The sequence below is a fragment of the Oncorhynchus clarkii genome, chromosome 31, assembly GCF_045791955.1.
Source record: "Oncorhynchus clarkii lewisi isolate Uvic-CL-2024 chromosome 31, UVic_Ocla_1.0, whole genome shotgun sequence".
Classification (NCBI taxonomy): domain Eukaryota; kingdom Metazoa; phylum Chordata; class Actinopteri; order Salmoniformes; family Salmonidae; genus Oncorhynchus; species Oncorhynchus clarkii.
This window is the reverse complement of record NC_092177.1, coordinates 41,083,735-41,107,731: the sequence shown is the minus strand read 5'-3', so window position 1 is coordinate 41,107,731 and position 23,997 is coordinate 41,083,735. Positions and strand designations below refer to the sequence as shown.

Sequence of the window (23,997 nt, the reverse complement as noted above, 5' to 3'; positions counted from 1 at the left end):
TTAGTAAAGATTGAAAAAAGTAATGGGCCTAGACAGCTGCCTTGGGGAATTCCTGATTGTACCTGGATTATGTTGGATAGGCTTACATTAAGTAACACCCTTTGTATTATGTTGGACATGTAACTCTTTAGCCGCACAAGTCTAACAAAAAAGCCCCCACAATCTTTTTATCATCAATTTCTCTCAGCCAATCATCAGTCATTTGTGTAAGTGTTGTGCTTGTTGAATGTCATTCTCTATAAGCATGCTGAAAGTTTGTGGACAATTTGTTTACATTAAAATAGCATTGTATCTGGTCAAACACAATTTTTTTCCAAAGGTTTACTAAGGGTTGATAACAGGCTGATTGGTCAGCTATTTGAGCCAGTAAGGGGGCTTTACTATTCTAGCAGAATGACTGTTGCTTCTCTCCAGGCCTGAGGGCACACACTTTCTAGAAGGCCTAAATGGAAGATGTGGCAAATAGGAGTGGCAATATTGTCCGCTATTATCCTCAGTAATTTTCCATCCAAGTTGTCAGACCCCAGTGGCTTGTCATTGTTGATAGACAACAATAATTTTTTCACATCTTCCACACTAACTTTACAATGCCTCTCTTTCATAATTTGGTCAGATTTACTTGGATGTGTAGTGACAGCATTTGTTGCTTGTATAAGTGGGACGTGATGTAATTGATGTTAATTGAAAGTTTTCCCATATGTCTGCCATAGGAGTGACGCTGGAGCCTGAGCAAGCCCTTGGTGGGAATTGATTGCCCTTCTGTTGCTAATCAGCAGGTTTTTAGGGGTCATGTCAGATGGCAGAGCCTCTGGCTTCCTGCTGGATAAAATATGGGCCTGAATGGATAAAGATGGCTTCATAATGCAAACTAACTGAGCCCTTCAAGTAGATCAAAGGCAACAGCTGGTTGAGGGAAGCAAAATCACACACTCCCCCATTTTTTTGAAAGCTTCTGAGAGGGGTTCAATGACATAAAGGTTCCTAGCACCCATCCAAACCTCCTTACAGATGTGATCGCCCCGCACATCGATCCCATGCCTTTGAACTAAAGCTTAGGCAATTGCTCTGTGAGCTTCCCAGACTTCAGGTCTCATGTAAGGTTAGTCTTCGCCCAAACTAAGCTCAACTGGACCATCTCTTCTGCTATACATTGACTCAGATGACAGGCTTGCCCAGTGGGTCTGAGTGAATGCAATTTGTAGCCTTGACTCCCCGTTAGTCCAGGATCTGTCAGAAACCTCCACCGCAAATGATACAGCCCTCATAGCTCAAGCCGACACCAGGATCGTTCACTTCCCTTCCCAGCCTCTCTCTCTGTCTCCGTGGGAGGCCAGACACTTCAACAAATAGACACACTCACTTCAACAAATAGACCCACTTCATAAATTGCGGGGAAAAATGTCTGACAGATGAACAGATGGGTTAAGTATATGACTCTCTCTCTCCCCATCCACCTACTGCTGATGAAGTGAGGTAAAAAGAGAGAAGCAGAAAGGTGGGGGAAATGATCTGTGTCAATGGATTTTACCAAAATTGCTCCTTCACCTTAATATTCAAATGAGGCCCAATGGCGTGAGCAACGTCAGAGCAATTAGAGATCCTGTGTTTAGAGTTTACCTCTCCCCCGCGCCATGATCTCTCCTGAGTACACACCCTAAGCTGCAGACATGGAGACACAAGGCAATCTTTGGTGTAATTGATATTAGCAGCTTTATTAAACTAAAGGAATGGAAACAAACAAATTGCCTGTGCGGTTGAGAATACTAATGAGAAGGGAGAAACAGACACAGAGAGGAAGTAAACATTTGAAGCCATGCAAATCGCATTGGATGAAACTACACCTTGCTTTTCCTCTTTATGGAAACCATGCGTCTTTGAAAGTCCAGCCACGTTTCAGGCACACTTATCTGCACGGCTACTCCTCAGATGAGCGAGCATCTATAATTGTGTGCACTCTAGTTTGATACTGTTGAATTAGAACATCACACAACACACATGAACAACCTACTGTATCTCTGCAATTCTACACTGTGGACTACAGCATAGGCCTCTAGCACTGTGTAGTCAGTATGCATCTAACTGATCTGGCATAGTGTGCAACATTTGAGGGCCTAAACGTGCTCTATGAAACAGAAACATTGGCTAACTTTAGATAGGGTATGGTGGCTGTATATTTTCTCTGCAAGTAACTCAAACCTCTTAATATTCAGACATAAACTCAGCAAAAAAAAAAACGTCCTCTCACTGTCAACTACAGTACATTTATTTTCAGCAAACTTAACATGTATAAATATTTGTATGAACATAACAAGATTCAACAACTGAGACATAAACTGAACACGTTCCACAGACATGTGACTAACAGAAATGGAATAATGTGTCCCTGAACAAAGGACGGGTCAAAATCAAAAGTAACACAGTGTCTGGTGTGGCCACTAGCTGCATTAAGTACTGCAGTGCATCTCCTCCTCATGGACTGTGCCAGATTTGCCAGTTCTTGCTGTGAGATGCTACCCCTCTCATCCACCAAGGCACCAGCAAGTTCCCGGACATTTCTAGGGGGAATGGCCCTAGCCCTCATCCGATTCAACAGGTCCCAGACGTGCTCAATGGGATTGAGATCCGGGCTCTTTGCTGGCCATAGCAGAACAATGACTTTCCTGTCTGGCAGGAAATCGCACACAGAACGAGCAGTATGGCTGGTGGCATTGTCATGCTGGAGGGTCATGTCAGGATGAGCCTGCAGGAAGAGTATCACATGAGGGAGGAGGAGGTCTTCCCTGTAATGCAAAGCGTTGAGATTGCCTGCAATGACAATAAGCTCAGTCCGATGATGCTGTGACACACCGCCCCAGACCATGACGGACCCTCCACCTCTAAATTGATCCCGCTCCAGAGTACAGGCATCGTTGTAACGCTCATTCCTTCAACGATAAACAGAAATCCGACCATCACCCCTGGTGAGACAAAACCGCGAATCGTCAGTGAAGAGCACTTTTCACCAGTCCTGTCTGGTACAGCGATGGTGGGTTTGTGCCCATAGGCGACGTTGTTGCCGGTGATGTCTGGTGAGGACATGCCTTACAACAAGCCTACAAGCCCTCAGTCCAGCCTCTCTCAGCCTATTGCGGACAGTCTGAGCACTGATGGAGGGATTGTGCATTCCGGGAGTAACTCGGGCAGTTGTTGTTGCCATCCTGTACCTGTCCCACAGGTGTGATGATTGGATGTACCGATCCTGAGCAGGTGTTGTTACACGTAGTCTGCCACTGCGAGGATGTTCAGCTGTCCAGTCTGTCTCCCTGTAGCGATGTCATAGGCATCTCACAGTACGGACATTTCATTTTATTGCCATGGCCACATCTGCAGTCCTCATGCCTCCTTGCAATATGCCTAAGGCACGTTAATGCAGGGACCCTGGGCAGCTTTCTTTTGGTGTTTTTCAGAGTCAGTAGAAAGGACTCATTAGTGCCCTAAGTTTTCATAACTGTGACCTTAATAGCCTACCATCTGTAAGCTGTTAGTGTCTTAACGACCGTTCCACAGGTGCATGTTCATTAATTGTTTATGGTTCATTGAACAAGCATGAGAAACCGTGTTTAAACCCTTTACAATAAAGATCTGTGAAGTTATTTGGATTTTTATGAATTCTCTTTGAAATACAGGATCCTGAAAAAGGGATGTTTGTTTTTTTGCTGAGTTTACAAGTACTTTGGAAGGATATCACTGATAGGATATCAGCAGATATTGATTTTGGTAAATTATCAGAAGATAGGAAATAATTTGTAGGATATTGCTGGTAGAATATTGCTAGTAGAATGTCACAGATATTGCTTGTATGGTATCAGCAAATATCAGCACCTAGGTAGGTTATTACTGGTAAGTATAGATATTTCTGGTACGATAACATACAGTGGCCCTAAGAGGAAAACCAGCTTTCAAATAATAGGCTACAAAGTTTGGTAAAAGGCTGCAAAACATTTCATAGGCCTGTGAAATTTGGTAAAAGGTTGCAAAGTGCTTCAGATGCCTGTGAAGTTTGGTAAAAGGCTGTAAAATATTTTGGTGAGCATAACATTTCACAGATCTGCAAGAAATATTTTAAAGACCTGCTAAATATAATCAAAGACCTGTGAAATATTTAATCTACAACATTTTTCAAAATCCTTCAAAATATTGCTACTTATATATTTTGGGCCGGCAGGTTGCCTAGTTTTTAGAGCGTTGGACTATTAACCGGCAGGTTGCAAGATCAAATCCCCGAGCTGGCAAGGTAAAAATCTGTCGTTCTTCCCCTGAACAAGGCTGTTAACTCACTGTTCCTAGGCCATCATGGAAAATAAGAATTTGTTCTTAACTGACTTTTAATCCTAGTAAATATTCCCTGTTTTAGGTCAGTTAGGATCACCACTTTATTTTAAGAATGTGAAATAATAGTTGGGAGAATGATTTATTTCAGCTTTTATTTCTACCATTGCATTCCCAGTGGGTCAGAAGTTTACATACACTCAATTAGTATTTGGTATCATTGCCTTTATATTGTTTAACTTGCCACCACATGTTAATTTCATTTTTAAACGGATGGGTTTATTGGCGTTAAAATACACCACTTATGCTATTTTGGACCACAAGGCTGCTGATGTCATGCATGTGAATCCTTAAAGAGATGGGTGGGGCTAAGGCTTAAGAGGTTGTGAACAATGCTGAATGGGTATTGACAAAGAAGAGCTCTCCAGTACATGTAGCAAACAAGGGCCATAATCTTAAAAGTGGGGTTACAACTTTCAAAACAGAATTACTTTACAATTGTTCCTCAACTGTAATGTAAGATGTACTATTTTCTAGCTCTGGGTCTCTACTTTTATCCAATTTCAAATTTAGCTACATATGACTAAATCGAGCCAGTCGGTCACACATTGGTCTATTATTAGGCTGGTGTGTTATTTGGTCATTTTCTCAGTTCAAAGTACAGTCTTTGAGAATTATTATCAGACTGGTGTGTTATTTGGACATTTTCTCATTCCAGTACAGTTTTTGAGAAACAATCTTTTGAATATTTTTGGCTTTGACAATGGTGATGTTGTCACATAATTTCATTGGCTTTACTATCTGCTCTGCCTCATTCTACAAGGGGTTTATTTTGCAAGCTCAATTTGCCAAAGGAATCTAAGCAGCCCTCCATAAATTGTCCCATCTGAGAAATGCGTAGAATAAGAGTGATTTCTCCCTCTTTATTGTCACTTGGAAATGAGCACATCCCTCAAAGTATGTACTCTGAGGTATGTTGATGTTTCTCTGAGTGATTTAGGTGTGGGAAAAGCCTGTAAGTATAAACAATTAAAGTCAATATCTGTATAAATGGTAAATGTATAGATTAAAGTTGGACATGATTGTCTATTCTAGCGCAGTAGGTGTCATGCCTGAGATATGGCTGAATAGAATTGTTCCAGTCCCTTTTGACCAGGGCCCATAGGGCTCTGGTCAAAAGTAGTGCACTATAGGGAATAGGGTTCCAATTGGGACGGGTCCATTGGCCATGCTGAATGCCATACACGCCTTGTGTTTTTCCATTGCATCTGCAGATCTGTCTCTTCTTCTCAGGTTTTATCAGTGCAGCTTGACAGTGGATTTAGATACCAATGTGTAGATGCTGTATTTCAATATAAAGACAAACAAACATTCTGCTGCCCATTTGATGCCAAAGCTGCAGAAAATGTCATATTTCTTCGGATAGTATCGTCTAGAACTGCATGTAATAATTTCAGTAGAGGATTTGGTTACAAGACAATGATTTAGAATATGTTGAGGAAATTAGTTCTCAGTGACATACCATGTTTCAGTCAAATCAGCCTGGTTTGATAAATTAAGTAAGTATTCAATTTTATTATTCGTATCTCTAATACAATTATGCCAAAAGATTTCCCAGATTCTATGTGTAGTAGTTGTGTCACACAATCAGTAATGTCACCATTTTTTTCTCCAGTCACAATATTAAATCATCTCTGTCAATTCCCACAGCTCTCTGATTTAATCACACACTACTTAATATTCAGTTTATCGCAACACATATCTACAGGCCAATGGGTAATTTAATTATAGTCTTAGGGATTCACTTAGGCAACATGCTCTGTGATAACTCAATTTTGCGACATGATTTTGTCTCTGCGCTCCTACACAACAGGGTGTCATCCAATCAGTACCACATAAACTTCCACGAGTCCGAGTATAATGACCACAATATTAGATTTGCTGATTTAATGGTGACATTAGGAAATAGTGTGCATGCTTCCAAATGAACGTGGAATATATCATGATCATTTCTAAATTACATCATATATTGCCATTATTTGACACGACTGCCGACGCCTAGGAACATTAACATTTCATAATCGGTGGCTTTGTTAAGGAAAAAGTTGGTTAATTGCTGTAAATGCACACAATGACATTATGTTTTAATTATTGGATGAATGGAGGCAAAATGCAACATCCAAATTGTTTATTCCGTTGGCTGACATTTACCTAAATGCCACATATGCGGGTAGCTCTGCCAATGCTATATTGGTGGTATGTAAATGACACTTCCCTATCGCTGTACAATTGTCTGCTAAATATCACTAAACACCAATGTGTTTCTCAATTAAGACCTTTCCCACAAACTAGGTCATTTGAAAGAAGCAACAGATTAGCCTGCACAGCTTGTGAATCAGTTTTTAGAAGAACGTATTCGAATTTTAGAAAATAAATGCTATGAAAGCTATTGTAGTTAGCCTGTACACTTTCATTTTGTTATTGTGTATTATGTGTACTAATGTAATAGCATATGTAACGTTGTTATTCAATTACACTTACAGTCGGAAGTTTACATACACCTTAGCCAAATACATTGAAACTCAGTTTTTCAAAATTCCTGCCATTTTTTCCTAGTAAAAATTCCCTGTCTTAGGTCATGTAGGATCACCACTTTATTTTAAGAATGTGAAATGTCAGAATAATAGTAGAGAATTATTTATTTCAGCTTTTGTTTCTTTCATCACATTCCCAGTGGGTCAGAAGTTTACATACACTAAATTAAAATTAGGTAGCATTGCCTTTAAATTGTTTAACTTGGGTCAAACGTTTTGTGTAGCCTTCCACAAGCTTCACACAATAAGTTGGGGAATTTTGACCCATTCCTCCTGATAGAGCTGGTGTAACTGAGTCAGGTTTGTAGGCCTCCTTGCTTGCACACACTTTTTCAGTTCTGCCCACAAATGTTCTTTAGGATTGAGGTCAGGCTTTGTGATGGCCACTCCAATACCTTGACTTTGTTGTCCTTAAACCATTTTGCCACAACTTCGGAAGCATGCTTGGGGTCATTGTCCAGTTGGAAGACCCTTTTGAGACCAAGTTGTTATATCCACATAATTTTCCAGCCTCATGATGCCATCTATTTTGTGGAGTGCACCAGTCCCTCCTGCAGCAAAGCACATCCACAACATGATGCTGCCACCCCCGTGCTTCACGTTTGCGATGGTGTTCTTCGGCAGGCAAGCCTCTCCCTTTTTCCTCCAAACATAACGATATTCATTATGGCCAAACAGTTCTATTTTTGTTTTATCGTACCAGAAGACATTTCTCCAAAAAGTACACTCTTTGTCCCCATGTGCAGTTGCAAACTGTAGTCTGGCTTTTTATGGTTGTTTTGGAGCAGTGGCTTCTTCCATGCAGAGCAGCTTTTCAGGTTTTGTCGATATAGGACTCGTTTTACTGTGGATATAGATACTTTTGTACCTGATTCCTCCAGCATCTTCACAAGGTTCTTTGCTCTTATTCTGGGATTGATTTGCACTTTTTGCACTAAGGTACGTGTCTCCTTCCTGAGCGGTATGACGGCTGCGTGGTCCCATGGTGTTTATACTTGCGTACTATTGTTTGTACAGATGAATGTGGTACCTTCAGGCATTTAGAAATTGCTCCCAAGGATGAACCAGACTTGGAGGTCTACAGTTTTTTTAATGAAGTCTTGGCTAATTTTATTTGATTATCCCATGATGTCAAGCAGAGGCACTGAGTTTGAAGGTAGGCCTTGAAATACATCCACAGGTACACCTCCAATTGACTCAAATTATGTCAATTAGCCTATCAGAAGCTTCTAAAGCCATAACATCATTTTCAGGATTTTTTCAAGCTGTTTAAAGGCAGGGTCAACTTAGTGTATGTAAACTTCTGACCTACTGGAATTGTGATGCAGTGAGTTATTGTAACGGATTTCCTCTTCTGAGGAGGAGAGATCGAACCAATGCGCAGCGTGCTACGTATCCATAATGTATTTTAATGAGAATGAATACAAAATACAAAAAGAACAAGAGAATCAAAATAAAAAACGAAAATATTCAGCTACAAAACACAGGTGGGAAATGGCTACCTAAGTATGATTCTCAATCAGAGACAACGAACGACACCTGCCTCTGATTGCGAACCATACCAGGCCAAACACAAACACAACCTAGAAAAACGAACCGACTGCCCACCCCAACTCACGCCCTGACCATACTAACACAAAGACAAAATAAAGGAACTAAGGTCAGAACGTGACAATACCCCCCCAAAGGTGCGGACTCCGGCCGCAAAACCTGAACCTATAGGGGAGGGTCTGGGTGGGCGTCTGTCCGTGGTGGCGGCTCTGGCGCTGGACGTGGACCCCACTTCATCATAGTCTCGGCCCACTTAAGTGGCGCCCCTGGCGCGGCGACCCCCGCCGCCGACCTCGAACTGGGGACCCCTGCAGCGGGCCCGAATGGACGGGAGATTCCGGCAGCACCGGACAGGCGGGAGACTCCGGCAGCGCCGGAGTAAAGGGTGATTCCGGCAGCGCCGGAGTGAAGGGCGATTCCGGCAGTGCCGGAGTGAAGGGCGGCTCTGGCTGTTCCTGACTGACGGGCGGCTCTTGCTGCTCCTGGCTCGGGCGGCTCTTGCTGCTCCTGGCTCTTGCTGCTCCTGACTGACGGACGGCTCTGGCTGCTCCTGACTGACGGACAGCTCTGGCTGCTCCTGACTGACGGACGGCTCTGGCAGCTCCTGACTGACGGATGGCTCTGGCAGCTCCTGACTGACGGGCGGCTCTGGCAGCTCCTGACTGACGGGTGGCTCTGGCAGCTCCTGCTGACGGGCGGCTCTGGCAGCTCTTGACTGACGGGCGGCTCTGGCAGCTCCTGACAGACGGGAAACTCGGGCAGTGCTGGACAGGAGGGAGACTCTGGCAGCGCTGGACAGGAGGGAGACAATGGCAGCGCTGGACAGGAGGGAGACTCTGGCAGCGCTGGACAGGAGGGAGACTCTGGCAGCGCTGGATAGGCGGGAGCACTCAGAGGAAGGAGACGGAGACTGCCACCAAAGGCCTGGTGCGTGGAGGAGGCACCGGATAGACCGGAACGTGGAGGCGCACTGGAGGTCTCGAGCACCGAGCCTGCACAACCTTTCCTGGCTGGATACTCCTCGTAGCCCGGCCAGTGCGGCGAGGTGGAACAGACCGCACTGGGCTGGCGAACCGGGAACATCGTGCGTAGGGCTGGTGCCATGTACCCCGGGCCGAGGAGACGCACTGGAGACCAGATGCGCTGAGCCGGCTTCATAGCACCTGGCTCGATGCCCACTCTAGCCCGGCTGCACTGGGGACACCATGCACCTCACGGCATAACACGGTAAGCACGGTGAGATCGGACCAATGCGCAGCGTGGTACGTATCCATAATGTATTTTAATGAGAATGAATACAAAATATAAAATGAACAAGAGAATCAAAATGAAAACCCAAACAGTCCCGAATGGTGCAAACACTGAAACTGAAAATATTCACCCACAAAACACAGGTGGGAAAAGGCTACCTAAATATGATTCTCAATCAGAGACAACGAACGACACCTGCCTCTGATTGAGAACCATACCAGGCTAAACACATAAACATAACCTAGAAAAACGAACAAAGACAAAATAAAGGAATTAAGGTCAGAACGTGACAGTTATAAGTGAAATAATATGTCTGTTAATTAAACGACTGTTGGAAAAACTACTTTTGTCATGCACAAAGTAGATGTCCTAACCGACTTGCCAAAACTATAGTTTGGTAACAAGAAATGTGTGGAGGGGTTGAAAAATGAGTTTTAATGACTCCAACCTAAGTGTATGTAAACTTCCGATTTCAACTGTATTTCCCCTAGGAAGGTGAGCATTACCCATGTAAGCATATGATACTGCTGTGTTGTGAAGCTATACATGGTAGTATTGCTACTGAACTAAATATGTTTCACAAGACAATTTATACAGTATGCACATATGCTATGCATTACAGAAGAGATGCCTATGGGGACAGTATACCCACCAAATAACCATAGACTTAACCCATACACAGCACGCAGAAAGTTTACCTATAAGCATGCTAAAATGTATGAAGCTTTATGAAAATATGACTTTATGTCTCATCTCAAAAGCATATAATATTAAGTTTAGCTTTGGTGTCCGTTAATAACAAGTTCCATTTCTGGCTAAGGAAATGGCCTCGCTAAAGGTGATACACTGCGGAGGCGCCATACAATGACCCGATAAAAATTGTTATACAGCTCCTACCCCCTAGAGCCACCCCAATAATGCATGACTAAATGAAGTAATCATTTATACTGGGGACATCACTCAGGGAACATAACAGGTAGGTATATCATTTCGCGCCATTTGGTCACAGTAGTCAAGCGCAAGCCAATGGGAGGGCTGCAATTTGCCACAGTGTTCCTGTCATGATTAAATAGTTCCAACGACGTATCCGGCACACAGGAAGGCTCTATGACCACCTTGATACTCATCTCCTACCATAGATTGGAGGACATGGCATCTGCAGTAGTTGGTGGCTGCAGCAGCAGTAGCTTTGTGTCGCTCACTCATTGGATTCACTCTTTCTCTTCAGTATTCTTTTTTTTTTTTTTTTACCTCCAGGCCTTTTTCTATTATCTCCACCTAATGCATATAAAACAAATGTGTTTCTCTTTTTTCATCTGCATTTCATCTTATGAGTGTAAATCATAAGCAGAAACGACAGAGAGGAGACAGTGCATTTGTTAAGTATTCAGACCCATTCACTTTTTCACGTTACATCCTTATTCTAAAATGGATACCCCATAATGACAAAGCAAAAACATGTTTTTTTTTGCAAATGTATAAAAAAAAATTCTAAACTATCACATTTACATAAAGATTCAGATCCTTTTCTCAGGACTTTGTTGAAGCACCTTTGGCAGCGATTACAGACTAGAGTCTTCTTGGGTATGACGCTTCAAGCTGGGCACACTGGTATTTGTGGAGTTTCTCCCATTCTTCTCTGCAGATCCTCTCAAGCTTGGTCAGGTTGGATGGGGAGCATCGCTGCACAGCTATTTTAAGGTCTCTCCAGAGATGTTCGACCAAATTCAAGTCCTGGCTCTGGCTGGGCCACTCAAGGACATTCAGAGATTTGTCCTGAGGCCACGACTGCATTGTCTTGGCTGTGTGCTATGGGTCGTTTTCCTGTTGGAAGGTGAACCTTCACCCGAGTCTGAGCAGGTTTTCATCAAAGATATCTCTGTACTTTGCTCCGTTCATCTTTCCCTCGATCATGACTAGTCTCCCAATCCTTGCCGCTGAATGTCCACATCATGATGCTGCCACCACCATGCTTCACCGTAGGGATGGTATTGGCCAGGTGATGAGCTGTGCCTGGTTTCCTCCAGATGTGACACTTGGCATCCAGGCCGAATAGTTAATTATTGGTTTCATCAGACGAGATAATCTTGTTTCCCATGTTCTGAGAGTCCTTTAGGTGTTTTTGTCAAACTCCAAGTGGGCTGTCATGTGCCTTTTACTGAGGAATGGCTTCCGTTTGGCACTCTACCATAATGGCCTGATTGGTAATCCTAATCCTAGAGTCCTAATGGAAGGTTCTCCCATCTCCACAGAAGAATTCTGGAGCTCTGTCAGAGTGACCATCGGGTACTTGGTCACCTCCAAACTTAAGAATGATGGAGGCAACTGTGTTCTTGGGGACTTTCAATGCTGCAGAAATATTTTGTTACCCTTCCCCAGATCTGTGCCTTGACACAATCCTGTCTCGGAGCTCTACGGATAATTCCTTCGACCTCATGGCTTGGTTTTTGCTCAGACATGCACTGTCAACTATGTGACCACAGTTTGACTCCAATCAAGTTGTAGAAACATCTCAAGGATGATCAATGGAAACAGGATGCACCTGAGCTCAATGTTGAGTCTCATAGCAGAGAGACTGAATAAATAAGATATTTCTGTTTTCATTTTTAATACATTTGCAAAAATGTCAAAAATTGTTTTCGCTTCGTTGTTATGGGGTATTGTGTGTAGATTGATGAGGGAAAATGTATTTAATACATTTTAGAATAAGACCGTAACATAATAAAATGTGGAAAAAGTCAAGGGGTCTGAATACTTTCGGAATGCACTGTGCATCTATTTATGCGACCATAAATCACAGCCATGGATAAACAGTGAGTCCTCAAGTCCTGTGGAAATATGCTGTGAAAACATTTGCACTTCTATGTTACTGTACTTTCATCAGAACTGTAATTTACAGTACTGTTTTTATTCTCAGCAAGTTAGTTACCATCTTGCCTGGAATTTTGTATTTTTTATGAAAGTCTATATTCGGCCAAGATTATACTGTGCTACTGTAAAAGTATGAAATAACAGCTCTGGCCATAATGAGTTAATTATTGTCAGTAATATAGCTCAGGAGATTGAGTTATTTGTCACGTCTGCTCCCACTCCCCCCCCCCCCCCCCCTGGCCCTTGAGGGCGCCAGGCTGCCTTGCATCACACACTCCTATCATTCATTACGCACACCTGCCTTCCCTCATCACGCGCATCAGCGATATTGGACTCACCTGGACTCACTCACCTCCCCTATATTTGTCAGTTCCCCAGCTCTTTTCCCTTGCTTTTGCATTAATAGTTTTTTGTTTGTATTACTAGTTTGCTGACGCTGTTCCTGTCTCGACCAATGTCCGTTATTTATTAAATGTTTGACTCCTGTACCTGCTTCGTCTCTCCAGCGTCAACGCATGTGACAGAATGCAGAAGCCATCACACAAAGCATCGGGGAGTACTGGCGTTCCGGTTGGTATGGTGGCATTGGCTCTGGGTCACCACCGATGGAACCGGGGATGCCTAGCCAGCTTGTGGGGTTTCCACACCGTAGTTGGCTCGAGAGGTTTCCTTGGCTCGGATGGCGCCCATCCCACGTCGGGCCTCAGCCGGATCGCAAGTTCTTGTTCGCCTAGCCGGTCCAGGAACATTTTGATTTGTTTTTTGTTTTGTTGGTGACTTCGGGGTGGATTCCGCCGCCGATGGAACTGTTGGTGCCTAAGCCAGCCCTTTGGTCTTTCACCACCTGGCTGGCTCGAGAGGTTTCCTTGTCTCGGTTGGGTCGGCGGCTTCCCATCCCATGTCACACTCCTCCGGATATTCAGGCTCCCTCTCTGCAGCGGGATCGACAGGCGTCTTGCCTCAGCCAGATCGTCGGGCTTCCATGCCTCAGTGCCAGGCTCTCACGCTACTGCCGGTTTGTTGGGCTTCCATGCCCCAACCAGCTTTCCCAAAGCCCGTGTCTCGACCGGTTCCCCCAGGTGGGACGCTGGGTGGCGCCTCTAGGGGGGGGGGGGGGTACTGTCATGTCTGCTCCCGCTCTTCTCCCCCATGGCGCTTGAGGGCGCCAGGCTGCCCTGCATAACGCACTCCTATCATCTATTACGCACACCTGTCTTCCCTCTCACGTGCATCAGTGATATTGGGCTCACCTGTTATTACCTCCCCTATATTTGTCAGTTTCTCAGCTCTGTTCCCCCGCTTCTGCATTAATAGTTTTTTGTTTGTTTTACTAGTTTGCTGATGGTGTTCCTGTCTCGTTCCATGTCCATTCTTTATTACATGTTTGACTCCCCGCACCTGCTTCGTCTCTCCAGTGTCATCCTATGTGACATTATTATCCTTATGTGTTTTTGAAGGAAGCATAAACCTAAAGCAAACGTTTATTTTAAAGGTGTTTCTTTTCTGCTGGACTGCTGAGTTATGTCTGACAGACATGCTAACTTATTCAATTCATTGAATTATCTGGTTGATCAATAAGTATTAACTTTATCTGCTACCATTGTCAGGTATTAGATTCTCAACAGAGATCTTACAGTGAAAACAGTCTTGAGGGAGAAAATCTAGTCACTTCCATGGCTTTTACACAACATACAGTATATCTCTTTGCTCTTTTGAAAATAAAGTTCATAAACTTCAGGTTCTTTCTTTGTGTTTTCCTAAAGCTGCCATTCCCATCATATAAAAGCCGCTATGAAAAGGATTAAAAAGTCATGAGACTTATTTTCCAGTTGCAATATTTCGTCCAATCTAAAATAATATAATTGTGGGTGCCAAAGACGTAACAGTCACAAAGAATAAAAATCGATTTGAAACACATTTTAAAAAGATGGCTCGTTGTGAATGCAGTTGGATTGGCTTTAGCAAATAGCCTTGAAAATTAATGAAGTGCAGTCAGGCTAATCCTTTTGAATGAATTGTAATAAGTGAGTTCACATAGAGCTATTCTCCCAAGTTATTTCCATCTTTTGTCTTTTGTATCTCTTATGGATGAGATGCATTGAAAAATGTGTTAATCTCTGCCTGTTGTATTTCAAGTTCCTGCACTCTATGGAGACGTGAAATCAGACAGCAATAGTATGTCTGTGTAATGCTACGGAGCTTTGTTATCATTATTTTCTGATCTGTGCCGCCTGTAGCAGCAAGGCCATATGAGATGTGGGGTATATGCTATTTTACTGATAATCCTGAGCACGCCAAGGATAAATAGTGGTGCTCTGTACAGTCTGAAGGCTTACTCAAATAAATACAGGTTAAATCAAAATGCAAATGCTGGGAGAGCTAATGAGGGTAGGGGTTGAGCTATAGCCATTACTTGAAGTGGGCCAAAAAATTACTGAAACATTAATGATTTCTGAAGCATCTACACTGCTCAAAAAATAAAGGGAACACTAAAATAACACATCCTAGATCTGAATGAATGAAATATTCTTATTAAATACTTTTTACATAGTTGAATGTGCTGACAACAAAATCACACAAAAAATATCAATGGAAATCAAATTTATCAACCCATGGAGGTCTGGATTTGGAGTCACACTCAAAATTAAAGTGGAAAAACACTACAGGCTGATCCAACTTTGATGTAATGTCCTTAAAACAAGTCAAAATGAGGCTCAGTAGTGTGTGTGGCCTCCACGTGACTGTATGACCTCCCTAAAACGCCTGGGCATGCTCCTGATGAGGTGGCGGATGATCTCCTGAGGGATCTCCTCCCATACCTGGACTAAAGCATCCGCCAACTCCTGGACAGTCTGTGGTGCAATGTGGCGTTGGTGGATGGAGCGAGACATGATGTCCCAGATGTGCTCAATTGAATTCAGGTCTGGGGAACGGGCGGGCCAGTTCATAGCATCAATGCCTTCCTTTTGCAGGAACTGCTGACACACTCCAGCCACATGAGGTGTAGCATTGTCTTGCATTAGGAGGAACCGAGGGCCAACCGCACCAGCATATGGTCTCACAAAGGGTCTGAGGATCTCATCTCGGTACCTAATGGCAGTCAGGCTACCTCTGGCGAGCACATGGAGGGCTGTGCGGCCCCCCAAAGAAATGCCACCCCACACCATGACTGACCCACCGCCAAACCGGTCATGCTGGAGGATGTTGCAGGCAGCACAACGTTCTCCATGGCGTCTCCAGACTCTGTCACGTCTGTCACATGTGCTCAGTGTGAACCTGCTTTCATCTGTAAAGAGCACAGGACGCCAGTGGCAAATTTGCCAATCTTGGTGTTCTCTGGCAAATGAAAAACGTCCTGCACTTTGTTGGCTGTAAGCACAACCCCCACCTGTGGACGTCGGGCCCTCATACTACCCTCATGGAGTCTGTTTCTGACCGTTTGAGCAGACACATGCACATTTGTGGCCTGCTGGAGGTAATTTTGCAGGGCTCTGGCAGTGCTCCTCCTGCTCCTCCTTGCACAAAGGCGGAGGTGGCGGTCCTGCTGCTGTGTTGTTGCCCTCCTACGGCCTCTTCCACGTCTCCTGATGTACTGGCCTGTCTCCTGGTAGCGCCTCCATGCTCTGGACACGACACTGACAGACACAGCAAAACTTCTTGCCACAGCTCGCATTGATGTCCCATCCTGGATGAGCTGCACTACCTGAGTCACTTGTGTGGGTTGTAGACTCCGTCTCATGCTACCACTAGAGTGAAAGCACCGCCAGCATTCAAAAGTGACCAAAACATCAGCCAGGAAGCATAGGAACTGAGAAGTGGTCTGTGGTCCCCACCTGCAGAACCACTCTTTTTTGGGGGGTATCTTGCTAATTGCCTATAATTTCCACCTGTTGTCAATTCCATTTGCACAACAACATGTGAAATGTATTGTCAATCAGTGTTGCTTCCTAAGTGGACAGTTTGATTTCACAGAAGTGTGATTGACCCAAATTGCATTTTGGCAACATAAATATGATGCACATTAAATTTACAATTAAGGATTACTCTGGTGGCATCCAAATATTTGTGAGAGAAACACATTATACAAAATCGAAATTATAAATAAGTGAGTCAATCTCAGAAAAAAACAAATGTCTCAGAAGATTATATATATATATATATATATATATATATATATATATATATATATATATATATATATATATATATATATATATTAATTTTACCCCTTTTTTCTCCCCAATTTCGTGGTATCCAATTGTTGTAATAGCTACTATCTCGTCTCATTGCTACAACTCCCATACGGGCTCGGGAGAGACGAAGGCTGAATGTCATGCGTCCTCCGATACACAACCCAACCAGCCGTACTGCTTCTTAACACAGCGTGCATCCAACCCGGAAGCCAGCATTCAATGGAGGCTACACCGTGCACCTGTCAACCTTGGCTAGCGCGCACTGCGCCCGGCCTGCCACAAGAGTCGCTGGTGTGCGATGAGACAAGGAGATCCCTACCGACCAATCCCTCCCTAACCCGGACGACGCTAGGCCAATTGTGCGTTGCCCCACGGACCTCCCGGTCGCGGCCGGTTACGACAGAGCCTGGTCGCGAACCCAGGGACTCTGATGGCACAGCTGGCGCTGCAGTACAGCGCCCTTAACCACTGCGCCACCCGGGAGGCCAGAAGATTATAATTAACATAACTATTGAAATGAGATGTGTTTCAAACCCTGTAACTTTTTGGAGTGGCTCGAAATTGCTGTTCTTGTGTATCGCCACTAAATCATTTATTTATGCATTATGTTTTCACGGTGAGGTTTTAAGAACGTATTAGCGATCCCCTATCAGTCCTGAGATCCCAGCAAAAATCGTATTTTAATTTATTTGGCTTTCATTTATTTTCATGTCCATACCTAATATTTAGACTCACAATTAAGTATTTTACCATGTAATTTTTATGTACAACCAGGGATACAAGTACAACGCAAAACAATTTGACATAAACAGTTGCATTGATATTGAGAAAGGTCAATAATAAAATAAGATCTGCCAAAGCAAAAACCTGGTAAAAATGAATTTTAAAGAATGCTCTAAGTACAGACATTTTTGCTCACTGGGAAATGAATATCCAACTAGTCAGTGACTACTGTGTAGAGTTTGGATTTTGTGACAGAAACTATGAGCTTATCACAGTATTATAGACACTATGTCCTGGGATTTCCAATCATCTTCTATGTAGAAAAAATACTCACCTTCTAATGAATCTTGTGTAGCTTGTGAGCGTCATAGAGCAAAACAACAACTGCGTGTTTGTGAGAATCTCAGCTTTTCATAGATAGCTTTTAATAGTGTGTAGCTCAAACAATTCAGATTCGACAGACGCTTTTGTATAAAAGCCCCTGCGGGATCCGCCCTTGTCTCACAAACACCACTTTAGCTCAGCCCCTGTAAAATACATAGGCTAATGGTTGGTATCTACGGATGTAGAAGAAATTAACATAGTCTGTAGTTCATACATACAGTCTTTAAAAGTGATTAGAAGTCCAAACACGCCAGCGATACGGTGGGACTCATTGGGTTAATTCCAATATCATTGGCATCAGCCTATGAGGCACATAGCTGATTCTTCTGCAATTTGATAGACAATTTTGTGTGTGATTTGCTTCCCTGTGTTAATGGATCTGCAGGTAATGGATGTGTCAGTTAGCATTTAAAAAATAATTTATTTCATTTGGGCTGTGGAATTTCTCCCTCACAAATATGGGCACAATACATTTCATCACAAGGTTAAAACATTCCAAATTACTTTGATGTTTTGTCAAGCACCTAGTACTGCCAATAAAATGTTCTTTGTATTATAACAATGACTTCTGTTTATGAAACTGGCACGCCATGTGAGTGAATATAAATCATTTTACAAACTTGTTTTCTTCTCTAACTGACAGTGAAGACCTATCATACTGTTTATTAAACAGTTGGGGCGTGAATCCTTCACTGTCTGAGGCCATTAAAGGGGCAATATGTGACCCATTTCAGGAAGCTAGGCATATGTCTGGGGAGGCAGCTAGCCTAGAGGTTAGAGTGCTGGGCTAGTAACTGAAAGGTTGCTAGATTGAATCCCTGAACTGACAAGGTTTAAAAAATGTTGTACTTCCCCTGAACAAGGCAGTTAACCCACTGTTCCTAGGCTGTCATTGTAAATAAGAGTTTGTTCTTAACTGACTTGCCTAGTTCAATAAAAAAATGTTTTTTGCACATCACTACTCACAGGAGAGGCATTTGAATGTATTTTCTGGGCAAGGGGGTCAGAAATGCAATCTGGAACATGTAAACTTTCATGTGCCTTAAAATAACACACTTGTATTCCGTCTGTACATACAAATACAATTGTTAAATTACAAGCCTAGTTGGTTTAGTCACAGAAAAAACAGGATCCTTCCCTCTTGCTATGATTGGCTGAGAGAATGGATGGGCTGGACATGCCGGGAGATGAGTTTGGATTGGTCTGCCATGAAGCATGTGTCTGTCTATAACGTGAGCTGCTCAGAATGTGTTGATAATCCTTTGTACTTCAGCTTTTTTGAAAGATAAAACTTTAGCCATCGAGAACTACAAGATTTTTGCTACTTTTCTCAAGAACATTGATACCCTGAATTTAGCAGGCACTATCGACAGATCAGTTGGAAAATGTTGTGATGGGCTACTTTCTGCTCACACCACGGAGTGACTTGACACATTGCTGGCCAAACAAGATGTATCTACAAACAAAATTGTGTTAAATGGTTCCAATCTGCCATGAAGCGTTCATCCATGTATACAGGTAAGAGTCTAACTACATTTTCAGAATTATATGTTTCTAATTTTGTCAGAAGTAATTTTCATTGCAAGTTAAAGCGTACTGTTCGCTAGCTAGTGAACATTAGCTTGCTGGCTTCCTAACTAATGTTACATGTATGATTCAAATCAGAAAACCATTTGCATTGCTAGCTATTGCCTAATGTTATCAAGCTAGCTAACATTGAATGTAGTTGGTTTGCTTTAGCTACATGCAGATTCATACTACAGCTATGACAAATTGTTTGTATCGGTAGTAGTATGATTTAGGATTATGCCAATTCATTGTGGGTAAGCGTCATCTAATACTTTTAAAATATTTGTATTTGGAAACTTTCTGTTTTTTGATATTGCTACTATGCAAATATGCAAGGAACCATTTCATTGTACCTTATACACCTTCTGCATCCTGTGCATGTGACAAACTTTATTTGATGTAGTGTGTGTTTGCCAGTTATGGTAATGTGAAGAACAACATGATCTGCACCAAAGTCAGATTAGGATATAGGCCAATTACTAGATGAAGTGTATTTTTACCTGGAGTTTTCGCCTATTGTAGGCTACTACTTTTACAACTTTAAGTATTGAAATATTTGGTTGTTTACTACTCTACTCACTCTATTCAGCACATGGCCTCATGTGAATCCTTAAAGAAATGGGTGGGGCTAAGGCTTAAGAGGGTGTGAACGATGCTGAATGGGTGTAGAAAAAGAAGAGGTCCTCAGTAGGTGTACCAAAACATTCAAGGGCCTTAAAAGAAAATTGAGGTTTAAAATATATCAACTTTCAAAGCAGAATTACTTTCCCATTGTTCCTCAACTGTAGTGTGTGAAATACCATTCTTTAGCTCCGAGTCTCTACTTTAGTCCAATGTAAAAAATAAAAAATAAAAACTATTTCAAATTTTGCTACAGGTCACATAATGGGATTGATGCATACTTTTTTAAAACTTTTAGATTAACCCTCCCGTCGTCCTTGTATTGTGTCTAGTCCCCGCATCCTCTGTCCCGTCACCCTGTCCCGTCCTGGCTAAAGGCCCAATGTGCGCAAGTGTGACAGTAGGCGTGTGAACAGCCTTTGCAGATGTATTTCTTACACCTGCAGCACACCGTGTGTGTCTTGGAGTCCTTCTTGGGTGGGCAGAGCTGACACCTCTTCCTCTTACTTGCATGGTGGCCGGGGCAACGAGCGGGGCAGCGGCCGTGCCAGCGGCGGGGCTCTCGCGCTGTTGATCACGAGCCGCCACCGTAGCACTCAGTAGGACTTTGACAAGTGCTGATTCCGCTTCGGTGCGGGGCAGATGCTGCCTTCTTTGGACCAGCGGCTTCACAAGTGCCTTTCCCAGCTGCTCGAGGAACACCCTGCGCTTGTTCCGCTTGCGAGGCATCCAGTCAGGCTTGATCTCTCGCCATATGACAAAGGCGTTGTAGGAGGACACGTCGAGGATGTTGTGGAATACGACCAGGGGCCAGCGGGCAGTCATCCGTCTGCAGCTGTAGGTGCCGACCACTTTGTCTAGGTTGTCCACACCGCCCTTGTTGCAGTTGTAGTCTAGGATGACGGCCGGCTTCCTGTCGCGGCGATCGCTAATGTGGCCCTCTGTGTGCAGCGTGCTCCAAAGTAGCACGTTCTTGTTTTTCTTTGCCAGGTAGGACACCAGAGTGGCGGTGGGCGTGAAGGCGAACCTGGAGGACAGGACCTGTCTGCCCCTGAGCTCGGCCTTGTTCTTTCTCACCGTGCCCACCATGGTGAGGTTCCTCTCGAGGAGCCGCTGGCCCAGTTCGTAGGAGGTGAAAAAGTTGTCGCAGGTGACGTTGCGACCGCTCAGCCCCGTTGTCAGATCGAGGACGACGCGCATCCCCTGGTTCTTCTCGGGGCCTCCGCTGGCCGCCTTGCCGGTGTACACTTGCATCTTCCAAGCGTAGCTGGACTTGGCGTCGCAGGCCACCCACGACTTGATGCCGTATTTCGCCGGCTTGCTGGGGATGTACTGACGGAAAGGACAGCGGCCTTTTGGAAAGGGGACAAGAGATTAGTGTCGTTACTGTGTCATGGGGGCCAACGGCCTTTTGTGTTACACACTCTGCTAGTACTGCTACAGTCGCTGCTTGTACCGCTGCTACAGCAGCACTACCTCTCTATAGACATATACGCACATGCGCACACACACGCACACGCACAGTACCTCTGAACGGGACCAGTTGCTCGTCCACCGTCACGTCGGGCCCCGGGTTGTAGAGGGCCGGCAGCCGCGCCTCCCACAGGTCCCAGACCTCCCGTATGGCTGCGAGTTTGTCCGTGGCGAGTCTGGCGGGTCTCGACTGGCGGTCGTCGAATCACAGCAGCCTCGAGTACCTGTGAAAGACCTTGAGCGGCATGGTGGCTCGGAACACGGTTCTGCCGCTCTCGGCGTCCCACAGGCTTGCCGCGGCCTCGCCTTGGGACCTGTAGACGCCCGCTAGGATCAGCAGCCCTACGTAGGCGCGCAGGTCCGTGGCGTCCATGGGTCGCCAGCCGTTGCCGTATTTTCTGGCCCCGTGCAGGTTCGTCATTTCCACAATTATCCTTTCTATAGCCGGTGTGACAAACAGGTGGAAGGCGGACGTGATGTCGCGGAGGGCCCCGCGGATGTCGCGGAGTCTGGTCCGGCCCGGCGGGGAAGATCGCGAGGGCCCCGCGGTGGCGGCCGTAGGCCACGGGGGACCACTCGATTTTGCCGTTTTTCGGCAGCAACGGCGTTTCTTGTTGGTCCGGGGCCGAGGAGATCTCTTCCTCGCGTCAGTCCTCGTGCTCGTCCTCGGGTGCTTCCTCGGGCTCTTCCTCGGGCTCTTCCTCAGAAGAGGGAGAAGAAGCATCGTCGACCTCGCGGCGCTCGGCGTTGTATTCCTCCCCGTCTTCGTCTTCCGAAACCTCTTCCTCCTCCTCCTGGCAATCTGAGTAGTCTTCTTGGTCCACGCTGGACAAGATCTGTTCTAGAACCTGCGCGGCCGTAAAACGCACGTCCATGGACGCTCGGCTACACTGATCGGGTCCGCTGAGCGGCGGGGAAGAGCGCACTTGGCACGGGTGGGGCGCCGGTCACTTTGTGTGTGTGTGTGTGGGTGGGTGCCGCTGACAATATTAGTATCCTCTCTACATAGGGCCGGCCGGCCGGCTTATGCGGGAGACTGTTATATAAATATTCATACACATAGCTCATATAAACAAAGACATTCCGTCGTAAGAACACATACACCCAGCCAGAAGACTGACCCCCTCTTCCTTATATAAACACACATCTCATCTCCCTCTAACTGGCCGGTCCCAAGAGCAAAGAACTTTTGCTGTGCACCAATGGGGCCCGCTCTGGCTAGAGCAAGGCCCGCCTCCAACCCTCCGACCAGTCAAGAAGACCGAAACGACAAGACTCCACCTACTTTATTCTATGTATAAAAATGTGTGTAACCATTGTATAGGTCTCTTTTTCACCTGGCTCCTTGCCGAGTTATGTGAACTAGGTCCGTGCACGTAAAACTGCGGGACAAGATATCTCTGACTCATTAAAACTGTCTTTTGTTACAACTGAAATCCACTCTGTCCAGCGTCCGTGATTTGGTCTCAACTCTCCAGTATTTGAACACTAACAGAATTGGTAGCAGAGTTTGGTTGTTCTTGAATTCGATCTATTATAAGTTAGTGTGAGAGGACGAGACTGATCACGGCTAAAAAATCAGACGGAAGAGTGACTTCCCCAGCCATTCATCTTGCCTCAGGAAATCTGATCGGAGCGCTCTATATAAAGGTGAGCAGAGCCCGTTATATCGAAATCTGCATATTGTATTATAGGCTAAACCAAATTTTGATCAGAAAGTACTGGGCGTGAGTATGAATCGGTGCCCAAATTTTTTACATAAGAACCTAAGACATTGATTAAAGATATCTTGTTTTGTAAAAAAAAAAATATATATATATATATATTCTTATTAATGGGCCTATACTCAGTTATTTTAATAGGAATGTGTGAATTGTGATTGACCAATGTGTTAAATTCCTCCAGGGACCCTATTTGTTCTGAAATCTGCATAGAAAACTGTCCTAATTATATATGTATTGGGTTGTGTATAGAGGTGACGTTAAATAGTGGCTGTGTTTTAACACGTAATGGACACAATTATGGATGTTGGAAATTCAATGAGAATTTCATACGAATGAATGAATTATAGATGAACCGAATCTGCAAGTTAGGTCTTGTGGAGGTGTGGTTATAGATGAACCGAATCTGCAAGTAAGGTCTTGTGGAGGTGTGGTTATAGATGAACCGAATCTGCAAGTAAGGTCTTGTGGAGGTGTGGTTATAGATGAACCGAATCTGCAAGTAAGGTCTTGTGGAGGTGTGGTTATAGTTGAATGATAGATGAACCGGATCTGCAAGTAAAATCTCCTGTTGATACATATAACATCGAATAGGTCTTGTGGAGGTGTGGTTGGATTGAATGAATCTGCATGAAAAATGCCCTATTAAAAAAGCTGTGTATTATTTAATAGGTTTTGTAAGAGGTGTAGTCGAGTAGATACAGGATATGTAAGTTTGGCCTTCCACTAGACAGAGAT

At 44.3% G+C, this 23,997-nt stretch overlaps 1 pseudogene; it reads right to left on the bottom strand.

Moving 5' to 3' along the window:
• Positions 1 to 20,417: 20,417 nt before the first annotated feature.
• On the bottom strand, positions 20,418 to 22,262 carry LOC139390910 (piggyBac transposable element-derived protein 4-like; annotated as a pseudogene).
• Positions 22,263 to 23,997: the final 1,735 nt, after the last annotated feature.